This window comes from Nannobrachium achirus, assembly GCF_963921795.1.
Source record: "Nannobrachium achirus genome assembly, chromosome: 23".
In the NCBI taxonomy this organism is placed as follows: Eukaryota; Metazoa; Chordata; class Actinopteri; order Myctophiformes; family Myctophidae; genus Nannobrachium; species Nannobrachium achirus.
The window spans coordinates 46,547,586-46,562,118 of NC_137830.1; the positions used below are offsets into that span (position 1 = coordinate 46,547,586).

Here is a 14,533-nt window from a genome sequence, read left to right on the forward strand (position 1 = left end):
GTTGCAATAGACTGAATCGTAATATTATGCCCTCACCCCAACACACACAGACACGGCCACACACACACTGACTCCACCTGTTTTCCTTGTTGTTCAGTTTTGCTTCTACTAAAATATTCATTTTAAAACGTATTTTATTTATTTATTTGACAGGGACAGTACTCATTAATCGACATGTCAGTTTTCGCCTCTATGTAAATGAGCCAGATGTAGCCATAGGCTAATCTTCATCTGTATTCCCTGGGCAGGCTGTACAAAAGTGGTAAAAGGCTATCCATACAAAACATACAATACATTCAATACATACTACAGTACAAAACAGTGCTGTAAGAACATTTAGGGGAAAGGACACAAATACAGCAAGTTTTAAGTGACAACAGTGACAGATGGAGCAGTGTGTTACCATGATTCTAAGTTTGACTTGCTTTAAGGCCACCTCTTAAGGTTGAGATTGAGAATAGTAAAGTATTAAAAGTAGATAGTAGATAACTAACCCAGCTCAGCCTGACTGATGCCAGGGTGTTTCCTACTTAAATGCTTCCTATTATATTTGTGATAATATAAAACTATACGGAACACTCAGCGACCATTAAAAGTCAACACAATGAGTTCTCAAATACACCATGTTCAGGGTCTGTTTTCCTGGTCAAAACTGTCCACATTTTTCCTTTTTTCCCCCAAAAAAATAAACAGCATAATTATTACTTTTCTTTTATGTTTGTTTGGTTTGTATTACCTGTCAGGTACACAAGCAATAGAAGCCACTTGAGGCGTGAATATCCTCCGCTGTCGTTTGAGGTACATGTATCGTCCATTGTTGCGTACAGGGATCGCATGAGGTGTGCACGGGCACAAGGAAATGGAGAGCAAGGTGGCTCAGTATGCTATTCAGTCAACATACACGGGCAAACAGCTCTTATCAAAGGGAACAGGACAGGACACAATACATTAATACCCTCACATGCATTCTATTGAAGACAGTGTTCTTAGTGACTGTTAAGATGTTGTGGTTTTAGTCTGTCAAACCACTACTTAAAGGGTCAAATAAAGACTACAATTTGACCACTGGCTTAATAATATGATACATACTGTATGTATCTGCCCTGTTTCCATGTCCAACCTACTTCTATTCACCTCTGTGCTGTGTAATACTGTATTTACCACACCCTTTATAGGAAGTAGAATCGTATCAGAATTAATTACTGAAAGTCAAACAGAAGTGGTACTGCTCCCACACATCAGGAGGGGACATTACCGGCATTTAATGTTGTTTGCATTATATAATATAGTTTGTGGCGGTCTATGTATTAAAGTTTGAACTTTGAATAATTTCCCAAACATGTTGACCATTTGCTACCACTTAAATCCAACTACTGCACACAGACAGAGACATATGTACAAAATACATATACCATGACAAATAATAACAGCTGAGCCTCATGACAATTGAACAATTACTTTACATTTATTGAGAAGGAAATTGTACAAACTAAGGGGAAGGAGGGGGATATCAGCATTTTGGTATAGGCATGTCTCTGTGCAGATGTATATGCTGTGTGCGTGTTGTGTGTGTGTGTGTGTGTGTGTGTGTGTGTGTGTGTGTGTGTGTGTGTGGTGTGTGTGTGTGTGTGTGTGTGTGTGTGTGTGTGTGTGTGTGTGTGTGTGTGTGTGTGTGTGTGTGTGCGTGCGTGCGTGCGTGCGTGCGTGCGTGTGTGTCTGTGCGTGTGTGTATGTGCGTGTGTGTCTGTGCGTGTGTGTGCGTGCGTGCGTGCGTGCGTGCGTGCGTGCGTGCGTGTGTGTCTGTGCGTGTGTGTATGTGTGTGTGTGTCTGTGCGTGTGTGTATGTGTGTGTGTGTGTGTGCGTGCGTGCGTGCGTGCGTGCGTGCGTGCTTGTGTGTCTGTGCGTGTGCACGCCGTTAAAGTGGTGTCTCTTGGAATCCCTGGAAGGCCTGAAGGTCAGAATCTCTGTGAAAGTGTGACCTGCCGGAACACAAACACATACTGTAATTATCCATCATCATCGTAGTCCTACTTATTTTGTCTGTTTTCAACTCATACACAACAATGTACACAGCATAATCGTCAGTGTCAATTTAGCTCTATAAAAACGGAAGATTTAGTTTGGGGCTTTTATGTCTTTAATGATAGGATAGCAGTTTGACAGGAAATGAGGAGTGACATGCAGAAAGATCGGGACTCGAACCCGCAACGTGCTGTTCAGGCTACTTTGGAGCCTAGGTGCCTGTACAGGCCTTACACTCTCTGAATTACAGTATATCAACAGTATATTCTATTTCGTTTCATCTATCAACATGCTGTACACTTGATTCCTCTATTTTCACATAAACCTCGTCTCCTTTCTGTTTCCACATTCTATCCTCCCTAATCGTCTTCCTTCTTCACACATTCTTCTCCCCTCCCTCCCTCCCTCCTCCCTCGCCGTCTCTTACGTTTCCACTGGTCCAGGGGCAGGTCTGTGTTGTCCATGGAGTGGTCGTACGGCTGGGCCTCGGTCTCTTCCTCCGGCTCTCTGAACTCGCCGAAAAACGGCATGGTCAGGGCGTCGGACGCGCTCACCCGCTGCTCAGGGTCCAGGAGCAGCATGTGTTCCAGCACGCTCACCGCTGTAACGCACAGCAACACGTTCAGCACAGCAAAAAGATGATCGGTTTCGAACAAAGCAGGAGTAGTACACGATAGCGGTTCCCAACCTTTTCTTGATTAGGGCCCACTTGAAAATCCGCCCACCCATCTGACCAGTTAGGTGGTCAAATGGTTGGGGCAGAGCATGTTTATTTTAATGATCAATGAATCAATTGAGTTCTAGCTCGGATCAATGGAACTAACATGTTCCTATATCAATGAAAAGTTGGAAAGAAAAAATACATGCAATGTTTTGTCACTATGATATTAATGTTACATTATTAAAATCTTAACGTTTTGCCAATTATTTGGGGGCCCAAGCCCACAGGTTGGGAATGGCTGTTTATGGTATGCATCTCAGCGTACCATTCGAGCTTGCTTTGGTGAAAATGGTGTGCAGATCCTTTTTGGCACTTTGGGTAGACTTCTGATGTAGTGTTTGGCCTGTCGGAAAACAAAGGTGGCAATGGAAGTCAGTGAAGCGTGATTATGGATCCCGCCAAAGTTATAGGATAGACCCGCCTCACCTGTCTTGCCTGCCTCCCTGGCAGGCATAGTTTTACTGAGGGAAGGGTTAGGGTTAGGTTTAGGCATAGTTTTACTGAGGTTAGGAGAGGGTTAGGGTTAGGTTTAGGCATAGTTTTACTGAGGGAAGGGTTAGGGTTAGGTTTAGGCATAGGTTTACTGAGGTTAGGAGAGGGTTAAGGTTAGGTTTAGGCATAGTTGCAAAAACGAGATCTGTCAATCACAGCGACTTCTGGCCAATCACAGGGGGGTTTGCCTAGAACTGATGTGGGATACATAATAACTCGTCAGTGAAACATGACATGAGTTGCAGATATATGGATGTAGATCAGGGATGGGCAACTTTGATGATGGAGAGGGCCACTATATTTCCACCTTCACTCCACAGGGCCACATTGCATATTGCTACGTCCTACTTTGTCATTCTAGACGTATCTCATTCAAAAGAAGCAAAAATAGCAGATCTACAAGCTCAAAACGCATCGCGCGGCGATGCGTTTTGAGCTTGTAGATCGGCTATTTTTTCTTCTTTTGAATTGGAATCCTGAAGTATTTGTTGTTATTTCTTAATTGGAATCCTGAAATGTAACATTTTTATTTAATTTCAAACGCATTTAGTTATATACTCAAAAAAATACATTTTAATACTACTATACTAGTCATTAAGCTACTAATATTGACTGACGGAATTAAAGCAGGTCATGTTTGGAATTATAACAGCTGAAATCAGTAATATATTCAGTATTCCGGTATTAACCTGCGGGCCGCATTAAGTGAAGGTGGGGGCCGCCAGTTGCCCATGTATGATGTAGATGTATTCATAACGCTGTAGTAACTTACTTCTTGGCTGTGTAGCTTCATGACAAAGTCGGCTGCTGGGTTCCAGTAATCTTCATGATCTCTTTCAGTTGGTCTAGATCTGGCATCAGCTAAGGGTCAAGGGTCATACCTGGCTCTGTATATAGATTTGTAATAATCACCTCGATACTACCCTCAGGGTTCCCACACATTTTTACCAATTCATTTCCAAAACTTTTCCAAAACTTTTCCAGAACGTTTAACCCAATTTCCAGGACTATATAACAATAATTCAGCTCATTAACGAGTCGCTTACTCCAAAGACAAGGTAGTGTATGCCAGTGGTTCTCAACCTTTTCAGGCCGTGACCCCCGAAATAATCATATTTGAACTGGGGACGCTGACAAGCACTACGAGTTGAGGAATTTTGTATAACACGGTTCTATTGTGAAAATAGCCGATCTACATGCTCACAACGCCTCGCAACGCGAGGCGTTGTGAGCATGTAATACGGCTATTTTCACAATTTCTGCCTCTAATATTTGACAATTTGGCCAATGTTAAATTTGTCATTTCAGAGTTATTAACAAAATCAATAACCAAAGACAATGCATAGCTATTTTTTTTTTTTTTCAAAAATAGCAGATATACAAGCTGTGAGCTTGTATATCTGCTATTTTTCAATAGTTAACATTCATGGGGGGGCCCGCAGTGAATCCCTTGTACCCAGGGCCCAGAATTTGGTGTGACGCCCCTGCCTATTTACCCCTATTAGCCTGCTATTGTAGGCTCCATATTATAGAAGTCTTATTTAGCCAAAATGTGAAACTTTTCATTGGTTTACCATTCACTTAGTTTGATTTGGTTATAGAATACTGATGTTTGATATTCAATAGTGAACGGAATGACTTGCAGTAGACCAGCGGTCTTCAACAGGGGGTCCGGGACCCCTAGGGGGTCCCAGAGTTACTACATGGGGTCCCTCCAAATTTTTGTGTGATAGAAACTTTTTTTCCTCTTTTTATTTGAACCGCTTGAACCCAAGTGTCCATATTTGAGAAATAGCATAGAATTAGCATAATGTATGCGAACCACGCCCACACGTATTTCCAAACCATGCCCCGCCCCCAATTTGCATGAGTCGAATAAGCTCCTCCCCTTCATTTACATACGGTCGTCTGCATTTTTTACGCCCTGGGAAACACACCTTAACGCCCTCATTAGCATAATGTATTCGAACCACGCCCACACGCATTTCCAAACCATGCCCCGCCCCAATTTGCATGAGTCGAATAAGCTCCTCCCCTTCATTTACATACGGTCGTCTGCATTTTTTACGCCCTGGGAAACACACCTTAACGCCCCTCATTAGCATAATGTATTCGAACCACGCCCACACGCATTTCCAAACCATGCCCCGCCCCCAATTTGCATGAGTCGAATAAGCTCCTCCCCCTTCATTTACATACGGCCGGTCTGCATTTTTTACGCGCTGGGAAACACACCTTAACGCCCTCATTAGCATAATGTATGCGTGCATAATGTATGCGAACCACGCCCACACACATTTCCAAACCACGCCCCGCCCCCAATTTGCATATGTCGACTAAGCTCCTCCCCTTCATTTACATACGGTCGTCTGCATTTTTTACGCCCTGGGAAACACACCTTAACGCCCTCATTAGCATAATGTATTCGAACCACGCCCACACGCATTTCCAAACCATGCCCCGCCCCCAATTTGCATGAGTCGAATAAGCTCCTCCCCCTTCATTTACATACGGCCGTCTGCATTTTTTACGCGCTGGGAAACACACCTTAACGCCCTCATTAGCATAATGTATGCGTGCATAATGTATGCGAACCCACGCCCACACACATTTCCAAACCACGCCCGCCCCCAATTTGCATATGTCGACTAAGCTCCTCCCCTTCATTTACATACGGCCGCCTGCATTTTTTACGCGCTGGGAAACGCCACTTAACAGCCTCATTAGCATAATTTATGCGGACCACACCCACACGCATTTCCAAACCATGCACCGCCCCCATTTTTTTTAAGTCGACTGAGCTCCTCCCCTTCATTTACATACGGTCGTCTGCTTTTTTTACGTGCTGGGAAACCTACCTTAACGCCCTCATTAGCATAATGTATGCGAGCATAATGTATGCGCACCACGCCCACACGCATTTCCAAACCACGCCCCGCCCCCAATTTGCATATGTCGACTAAGCTCCTCCCCTTCATTTACATACGGTCGTCTGCTTTTTTTACGTGCTGGGAAACCTACCTTAACGCCCTCATTAGCATAATGTATGCGAGCATAATGTATGCGCACCACGCCCACACGCATTTCCAAACCACGCCCCGCCCCCAATTTGCATATGTCGACTAAGCTCCTCCCCTTCATTTACATACGGCCGTCTGCATTTTTTACGCGCTGGGAAACGCCACTTAACAGCCTCATTAGCATAATTTATGCGGACCACACCCACACGCATTTCCAAACCATGCACCGCCCCCATTTTTTTTAAGTCGACTGAGCTCCTCCCCTTCATTTACATACGGTCGTCTGCTTTTTTTACGTGCTGGGAAACCTACCTTAACGCCCTCATTAGCATAATGTATGCGAGCATAATGTATGCGCACCACGCCCACACGCATTTCCAAACCACGCCCCGCCCCCAATTTTTTTAAGTCGACTAAACTCCTCCCCTTCATTTACATACAGTCGTCTGCTTTTTTTACGCGCTGGGAAACCTACCTTAACGCCCTCATTAGCATAATGTATGCGAGCATAATGTATGCGCACCACGCCCACACGCATTTCCAAACCACGCCCCGCCCCCAATTTGCATATGTCGACTAAGCTCCTCCCCTTCATTTACATACGGCCGCCTGCATTTTTTACGCGCTGGGAAACGCCACTTAACAGCCTCATTAGCATAATTTATGCAGCCTCATATACATGATAATCAGGCTCGCCGCCCCGCACGCGATGACACCCTCGGGACCGCTATTTATTTATTTATTTATTTATTTATTTATTTATTTATTTATTTATTTATTTAGGAAGGAAGGAAGGAAGGAAGGAAGAAAGAAAGAAAGAAAGAAAGAAAGAAAGAAAGAAAGAAAGAAAGAAAGAAAGAAAGAAAGAAAGAAAGAAAGAAAGAAAGAAAGAAAGAAAGAAAGAAAGAAAGAAAGAAAGAAAGAAAGAAAGAAAGAAAGAAAGAAAGAAAGAAAGAAAGAAAGAAAGAAAGAAAGAAAGGTTGCACGCTATTTAATTATTTATTTATTGAAGGAAGGAAGGAAGGAAGGAAAGAAAGGTTGCACGCTATTTAATTATTTATTTATTTATTCATTGAAGGAAGGAAGGAAGGAAGGAAGGAAGGAAGAAAGATGTACGCTATTTGTTTATATATATTTATTTATTTATTTATTTATTTAGCCGATAGGCAGACGCCTGGGGGGGGGGGGGGGGGGGGGGCGGAGACCCGATTCCGGATAAGCGGTTGAAGATGGATGGATGGATGGATGGATGGATGGATGGATGGAAGGAAACATAGTCGGGAGGGAAATAAATGAATGAATGAATGAATGAATGAATAAATAAATAGTCAGTCTCGACAGGGGCCTCATATAATAATAATAATAATTAATGAAATAAATAAAGCTCCTTTTAGTTGACCTTGTACCAGTGAGCCCAGCCAGTGCAGGGGGCGGGGCCATAATTAATTAATTAATTATTTAAAGAATCAGTAGCCTACGCAGTCGGGGGAAAGTTAGTTGCCGGGGCCAATGTGTCCTTTCGGCCTGGTGCAGACAGGGAAATAATTAATTAATTCATTCATTAATTAAATAAATACAGCCAAGGAGTGTGTGTGTGTGTGTGTGTGTGTGTGTGTGTGTGTGTGTGTGTGCAACGTTTGGCATGGATAAATAAATAATTAAACCAGTAAGACTCCCTAATATATACTGCGTGGCGATTTGCGTGATTTTAGGGCAAAATCTGTAGGAGTAGTGTCCAGAATGGGTTTCGCCTCATGGTGGCGCTAGAAGAGGAGGAGAGAATCGATGGGTGGAGGGCAAGGACTGTCTGTGCAAAATTTGGCACGGATCGGCCAGCGGTTGCAGAGATAGGTTGCAGAGATATGAGCAGTGCAAAAGTGTGACGGACATACAGACAGCTGGTCGAGGTTTCGATAGTAACTGCGACCTAACGGTCGCAATCATTCATTTGTCAGCCTCGACAGTGGCGGCGCCCAAAACAGCTGATCCACAAGCTCACATATGCAGCCTTGTAGATCGGCTGTTTTTATTGTTTTATTTTTTAAATTGTTTCCCCTGCATAGTGCTTTGTTCTATCCGTCATTCAATGTTATATGAGATACTTCAATGGTTTCCTGTGGAAATAAGCTTAGTCTTTTCTAGGATCTCCTTTTAGTTGACCTTGTACCAGTGAACTGTACTGTCAATGACACTGTATACCTAGGCTATGACAGTCCTATATCAATAATTAGTTCATTCATGAATGACTTCCCTGTGGAAATAAGCCAACAACATTACTGGGATCTCCTTTTAGTTGGGCTTGTACCAAATCATGTTTATTACGTATCTATCTATCTCTCTATCTTCCTATCAATTAGTCACATGCATTCACATTGCACTGAATGCACGCACGCACAGGTCAGCTCAGCTTAGCAGCTGGCTTTTTTTTTTTTTTTTTTTTTTTCTCTCAGAGCTCCAGACTCAGACACCGAGGTCTCGGAGGGCACCCAAGCCGGACTGCGTGCTCTGGCTGCGGCCGCAAAGCGGCCGCGGCCCCCCTCAACCCCCTGGAGCCAGGTAGAGTCTGGTGAAATAAAACCTATCTCCCTTAATTGACACTAGCTGCCATGGCAGCTACGCTAGAAAACCCAAACCACGTAACCAATCAAGCCAGCCATGGCCCCCCAGCCCATGGGATACATTCTCCTTGGCTCTCCCCAATCACCTGACCAGGAAGTGTTCTCTCTCCTTCTCTGTTTACCTAGGAGCAGACGCATGAGTTGAGTGTTGCTTCAATGTCATGGGATGTATATATATAGATGTCACATTGCTCTGTTCAATTGCTCTTTAAACAACTTGGGACAGCATGAGACGACGCTGTGTACATTTGGACACAAGACGTGGGTCAACGTGCCTCGTGAGGAGAGGAGAGGAGAGGAGGTGATGCACCATGGTGTCATGAACTTCAAACAGAAGCAGCGTGAGGAACAGGCAGAACCAGACTGAGGGTGAGAGGAATGAAAATAATGCTGTAATGTTTTGTCACAAAGATTGTATTTAGTTAGAATATTCTAAATTAACTAAGCCAGTGGTTCTCAACCCTTTTACACCAACTACCACCTCAGAGAAGAAAAAAAATAGCAGATATACAAGCTCACAGCGCGGCACTCGGTGCCGCGCTGTGAGCTTGTATATCTGCTATTTTTCAATAGCTAGTTACTAGGGCCCCTCCATCTTGGGCCCTAGTAACTCAGTCCCACTTCCCCCCCCCCCCCCTTGTGACGCCCCTGCTGCCCAATAGAACAACTATAGCTCACCTCACTGTTCACTCATGCCTCCGTGTGGATTAAGGGGGAATTGCAGTGATGAGGGCACACAGAATGAGGGCACACAGGAGCACAGCTGTGGTTTGTTGAGAACGAACCACCGTTCCCTTCTCTGAAACAATAACATTACAGAACGACTTAGACTGATATGAATAAACAGCACTTTAACATTTTTGTAAGGGAATTAAGACCGTTTCATCTTAAATACCTCCCACAAAGATATCTTTTGTGATCTTTGCAGTTTTCTTTGAGACGGTGTTCTGGGCTTCACAGGTGAGAGTAAATGACTTCATGCGATGCTCCACCATTATTTCTATCTGGCTGCCCCTCAGCGTTTGACCGTCCACCAACCAGGCATAACGACAAGAGGGACGACATTCAGCAACACAAATAAATGTGAATTTCCTTGAAATGTTCACCGAGTCTGGGCCTTTGATATGGACACTTGATGGACCCGCTGAAAAGAAATGTACAACTCATGAGGGAATTTTTTATGTGGACAATAAATTGTAACAAAAATAAAATGAAGATTTGCAATAAAATCTTTAAAGAGGTGGTGCCATAGTTTTGTCCTTTTTCTGTTTTTTATGTGTCTATATAGTTAACATTACTAGTTAAAATAGACCCCCAGGTGTGGTTATAATATGCAAATATGTCTTCCCTGTGTATTTTTGGTTACTTCCTGAAAGCTGAAAGCCTCTGAGTCAAAAGGCCCAATTGGAATACACTGATATAATGACATCACAATATCATCCCCTCCCCTTTTTACCATTCAACAACACTGTGGGTGTTGGCTAATTTCAGCTGGGTTACCACCCACCAGACAACCAGGCATACTTAAAGAACAGGTGGGTGTGGCCACATACACTTTCTGTACACTTTTTTGAAAAGCTCTTCCTCCAAGTATAATCATAATACCCAATGATTATGTTTGTAAGGGGGATCACGGCACAATGTCTTTAAAAACCCTCCATGACTTACATGTCACGTTTACTTTTCTGACTGAGGTGACAAACAGCCCGGACATGCTGTTGGTGGCTTTGCAGATGATGGTTTTGGAGGTTTCTGCCTCCTGAGGAACAACAGTGATAACGTTCCCCATTCCCCCCAGCCACGGGCCCTTATCAACGTGCCAGGAGTAGTTACAGGAGGGCCGACAGTAGGCTCCACAGCTGTAGCTGTGGCTCACCGCTGGAGTCATCGTGTCAGCGCCTGAAATGGTCAGGTTAGCTGGTCCAGCTGTAGGAGAAAGACATGATTCTGTTCCAAATCAAGCACAACTCATTTAATGAAGTTCTCACTGTAGGAGATGAGTCAACAAACCAATAAACATGTGTTTGGAACACACTAGGTCAGTGGTTCTCAAACGTTTTCGATGCAAGGACCCCCCAAATCGACACCTATTAGCCTGTGGACCCCCATTTGAAAAGATATGCCAGGGACCCCCATAAAGGGAAGATTTTTACAGCTCTAGTAGTGATTCTCAACCATTTTAATTTCAAATGACCCCCAGTTTGACTTGCATTAGGCTACGGACCCCCATTCATTTCTCTGGGACCCCAATTTATATTGTAAAATCAATGTTAATTTAACTCTGAGAGTGTACAAAATGGAAACAAATGGACACGTCAGGGTCCATTTGGTTTGTTACATCATGTTTCTATATTCCAAGTCTCCCCAGCTCTTTAGTAAAGTAGATTTTCAGTTCGCATACCAATTTTATCCAATCAGAAGAGAGGAGAACTCATACAGTACACAGGATAAACAAATTACATTTGAGGAGATGAAACAAAAAAGAAATGAGCAGAATTGGAACTGGAACACTGATTAACGATCGTTGTTGAGTTTTCTCTCCTGGTTGCAAAATTGAGCTTGTAAATCTGTGTTTTTCAGTGGCACGTAACTAATTCAGGATTTAGTTGCTGCCTGTTTTTACATGACTGTCAAATTACAAAGTGCTCTGGAATAATCCTATATAAGTCTATAAATAACTAATTTAATAGCAGGAAACTCATCCATCAGCCACCTACCCAGCACCTGCAATCTCTTTGTTACCATGTCAGTCGACCCTGTGTGCTCGTCCTTGGCTGTGCATGTCATGGTGAGAGTCTCTGCCCACTTGAGCAGTGTAAAGGCCAGCACGTTGCCTTGACCTTGAGCCCTCTCGCCATCCACAGCCATAGAATAGGTACAGGAGGAGGAAGGACATCTTGCTACACACTCATAGCTGCATGGCACACCCACAGTCACATATTCAGGACCCACGATGCTGAGTTCTGGTCCACCTAAAAAACACTTCATATTAAGGAAATGCATTCACTTTTTGGGGGTTTACAGATAAAATAGGATTGCACCGCAATGGCCATTGTATTGATATCTGATAATAGGAGATTCTCCAAAACAGCAATTAGAGAAACAGTTATAGAATAATACCACACATAGGCTACTGAAAAAAGAAACTTTCAATGTAGCTAGTTAACCACTTGTGTCCTATGTAGTCTACTTTGTAATACAGCAAATAGTTAAAATAATCTATATCTACAAGCTCACAATACATCGCGACATGTTGTGAGCTGCTATTTTTGAAAGAAAATGTTTGGGGAATTTTTTGAAGTTTGCCCAAAATATATGGACATCAGCTTTAATGTGGTTAAATTTATTAGGATGTACTGAACAAATCACCCTTATCACTTTCATCTTCATCATTGTCGGGTTCTCCGTCTTGTTCCTCTGTGGTGAGAACGGTTCCCACCTGTAGACCTACATGGTCAGATTAAAAAAAGAACACAATGCCTCCATAAAGTGAAAGGCCTACGCATTGAATCTCACATTTAACTTAAGTATTTGAAGTTCAGCAGTTCATTCAATGTTGCAATAGACTGAATCGTAATATTATGCCCTCACCCCAACACACACAGACACGGCCACACACACACTGACTCCACCTGTTTTCTTGTTGTTCAGTTTTGCTTCTACTAAAATATTCATTTTAAAACGTATTTTATTTATTTATTTGACAGGGACAGTACTCATTAATCGACATGTCAGTTTTCGCCTCTATGTAAATGAGCCAGATGTAGCCATAGGCTAATCTTCATCTGTATTCCCTGGGCAGGCTGTACAAAAGTGGTAAAAGGCTATCCATACAAAACATACAATACATTCAATACATACTACAGTACAAAACAGTGCTGTAAGAACATTTAGGGGAAAGGACACAAATACAGCAAGTTTTAAGTGACAACAGTGACAGATGGAGCAGTGTGTTACCCATGATTCTAAGTTTGACTTGCTTTAAGGCCACCTCTTAAGGTTGAGATTGAGAATAGTAAAGTATTAAAAGTAGATAGTAGATAACTAACCCAGCTCAGCCTGACTGATGCCAGGGTGTTTCCTAACTTAAATGCTTCCTATTATATTTGTGATAATATAAAACTATACGGAACACTCAGCGACCATTAAAAGTCAACACAATGAGTTCTCAAATACACCATGTTCAGGGTCTGTTTTCCTGGTCAAAAACTGTCCACATTTTTCCTTTTTTCCCCCAAAAAAATAAACAGCATAATTATTACTTTTCTTTTATGTTTGTTTGGTTTGTATTACCTGTCAGGTACACAAGCAATAGAAGCCACTTGAGGCGTGAATATCCTCCGCTGTCGTTTGAGGTACATGTATCGTCCATTGTTGCGTACAGGGATCGCATGAGGTGTGCACGGGCACAAGGAAATGGAGAGCAAGGTGGCTCAGTATGCTATTCAGTCAACATACACGGGCAAACAGCTCTTATCAAAGGGAACAGGACAGGACACAATACATTAATACCCTCACATGCATTCTATTGAAGACAGTGTTCTTAGTGACTGTTAAGATGTTGTGGTTTTAGTCTGTCAAACCACTACTTAAAGGGTCAAATAAAGACTACAATTTGACCACTGGCTTAATAATATGATACATACTGTATGTATCTGCCCTGTTTCCATGTCCAACCTACTTCTATTCACCTCTGTGCTGTGTAATACTGTATTTACCACACCCTTTATAGGAAGTAGAATCGTATCAGAATTAATTACTGAAAGTCAAACAGAAGTGGTACTGCTCCCACACATCAGGAGGGGACATTACCGGCATTTAATGTTGTTTGCATTATATAATATAGTTTGTGGCGGTCTATGTATTAAAGTTTGAACTTTGAATAATTTCCCAAACATGTTGACCATTTGCTACCACTTAAATCCAACTACTGCACACAGACAGAGACATATGTACAAAATACATATACCATGACAAATAATAACAGCTGAGCCTCATGACAATTGAACAATTACTTTACATTTATTGAGAAGGAAATTGTACAAACTAAGGGAAGGAGGGGGATATCAGCATTTTGGTATAGGCATGTCTCTGTGCAGATGTATATGCTGTGTGCGTGTGTGTGTGTGTGTGTGTGTGTGTGTGTGTGTGTGTGTGTGTGTGTGTGTGTGTGTGTGTGTGTGTGTGTGTGTGTGTGTGTGTGTGTGTGTGTGTGTGTGTGTGTGTGTGTGTGTGTGTGCGTGCGTGCGTGCGTGCGTGCGTGCGTGTGTGTCTGTGCGTGTGTGTATGTGCGTGTGTGTCTGTGCGTGTGTGTGCGTGCGTGCGTGCGTGCGTGCGTGCGTGCGTGCGTGTGTGTCTGTGCGTGTGTGTATGTGTGTGTGTGTCTGTGCGTGTGTGTATGTGTGTGTGTGTGTGTGCGTGCGTGCGTGCGTGCGTGCGTGCGTGCTTGTGTGTCTGTGCGTGTGCACGCCGTTAAAGTGGTGTCTCTTTGGAATCCCTGGAAGGCCTGAAGGTCAGAATCTCTGTGAAAGTGTGACCTGCCGGAACACAAACACATACTGTAATTATCCATCATCATCGTAGTCCTACTTATTTTGTCTGTTTTCAACTCATACACAACAATGTACACAGCATAATCGTCAGTGTCAATTTAGCTCTA

At 43.0% G+C, this 14,533-nt stretch overlaps 1 long non-coding RNA gene across 1 annotated transcript; it reads left to right on the top strand.

Annotated features, from left to right (window-relative positions):
* Positions 1 to 8,994: 8,994 nt before the first annotated feature.
* LOC308308557 lies at positions 8,995 to 10,123 on the top strand. Its single transcript, XR_013963291.1, has 2 exons — positions 8,995 to 9,243; positions 9,803 to 10,123. It is a non-coding gene; the product is annotated as an uncharacterized lncRNA (long non-coding RNA).
* The last annotated feature ends 4,410 nt before the right edge of the window (positions 10,124 to 14,533 follow it).